At 37.4% G+C, this 1916-nt stretch overlaps 1 non-coding gene across 1 annotated transcript; it reads left to right on the forward strand.

Moving 5' to 3' along the window:
* The first annotated feature begins 824 nt into the window (after positions 1-824).
* Positions 825-949, forward strand: LOC143393287 (U6atac minor spliceosomal RNA). The gene has a single exon (XR_013090583.2). It is a non-coding gene; the product is annotated as a U6atac minor spliceosomal RNA (small nuclear RNA).
* Positions 950-1916: the final 967 nt, after the last annotated feature.

The following is a 1916-nucleotide window of genomic DNA, read 5'->3' on the forward strand; positions in this document are numbered from 1 at the left end:
AAAAATGTTGGTGAGGATATTGAGGGAAAGGCACCTCACACATTGCTGGTGGGACTGCAAATTGGTACAACCACTCTGGAAATCAGTATGAAGATTCCTTGGAAAACTTAGAATGGCTTCACCATTTGACCCAGCTATCCCTTTCCTTGGTCTATACCCAAAGGACTTAAAAACAGCATACTACAGGGACACAGCCATATCACTGTTTATAGCAGCACAATTCACAATAGCTAAATTGTGGAACCAACCCTACTGAACCAACTCTTCAGTAGATGAATGGATAAGGAAACTTTGGTATATCTATACAATGGAATATTACTCAGCAATACTCTTTATTAAAAGAGAATAAAATCATGGCATTTGCAGGTAAATGGATGGAGTTGGGGAATATAAGGCTAAGTGAAGCAAGTCAATCCCCAAAATCCAAAGGCCGAATGTTTTCTTTGATATGAGGATGCTGACTCATAATGGTGATGGGGGAGCAGAGCATGGGAAGAATGGAGGAACTTTAGATAGGGAAAAGGGGAGAGAGAAGCAGGAATGAGGAAAGTGGGTAGGAATGATGGAGGAATGAGTTAGACATCATTATCCTAAGTACATGAATGAAGACACAAATGGTGTGAAAATACTTTGTTTACAATCAATGACTTGAAAAATTGTGCTCTATATGTGTAATATGAAATGAGTTGCATTCTACCATCTTGTACAACAAATAAGAATAAATAACTTAATTTTTAAAAAAGAAGACAAAACAGCAGAATAAATATGTATTAGGAGTGATAAGTGTATTTAAAATACTAGAAAGCAAATAAGATGGCGGCAGGGTATTGTATGAAAGGAGAGAAGGATAGCACTCCCCTTGACAAAGACGGAAGAGGCCCTTGGGCCTGACAACACACATAGAGTTAAGGCATAGCCACCTACTTATGGCATCTAACCATCATTTTTTTCTCTAGCAATTAAAGAAATGCAAATCAAAACTACTCAAAGATTTCATCTCCCTCCAGTCAGAATGGCAATCATCAAGAATACAAGTGCTGGGGAGAATGTAGTGAAAAAGGTACAATGATTCATTGCTGGTTGGACTGCAAATTTGTGCAGCCTCTCTGGAAAGAAGTATAAAAATCCTTAGAAAAACTTGGAATGGGGGCTCGGGATACGGCTCAAGTGGAAGCATGCTTGCCTGGATGCATGAGGTACTGGGTTCGATCCTCAGCACCACATAAAAATAAAATAAAGATATTGTGTCCACCTAAAACTAAAAAATAAATATTAAAAAAAAACTTGGAATGGAACCACCATTTGACCCAGCTATTTCACTCCTCAGTCTATACCCAAAGGACTTAAAATTAGCATACTACAGTGAAGCAGAAACCTCAATGTTTATAGCAGCTCAATTCACAATAGCTAAACTATAGAAACAACCTAGATGCCCTTCAAAAGATGAATGGATAAAGAAATTGTAGTATTTATATACAATGTAATATTACTCAGCCTTAAAAAAGAATAAAATTATGGCATTTATGTGTAAATGGATGGAGTTGGGTAATATCATGGTAAGCAAAATAAGCCAATCCCCCCAAAAAAAGGCCAAATGTTTTCTCTGATAAGTGAATGCTTATTCATAATTTGGGGGTGACATGAGAAGAATGGAGGAAGTTTGGATTAAGCCGGGGCGGGGGGGTGGGGGGGAAGAGAGTGGAATGAGATGGACATTGTTATCCTATGTATGGGTATGATTGCATGAATGGTATGACTCTTCATCATGTACAACCAAAGTGCTTTATTTGTGTAAAAAATAAAATTTAAAAAATTAAAATGAAATAAAACCTTTTTCTAAATCAAAAAAGAAAAGGAAAGGGTGGTGGCAGAGATTCCTACAGTCCTCATGAGAAAAGCACTTGATACTGAGAGTG

Source organism: Callospermophilus lateralis, chromosome 2 (assembly GCF_048772815.1).
Source record: "Callospermophilus lateralis isolate mCalLat2 chromosome 2, mCalLat2.hap1, whole genome shotgun sequence".
In the NCBI taxonomy this organism is placed as follows: domain Eukaryota; kingdom Metazoa; phylum Chordata; class Mammalia; order Rodentia; family Sciuridae; genus Callospermophilus; species Callospermophilus lateralis.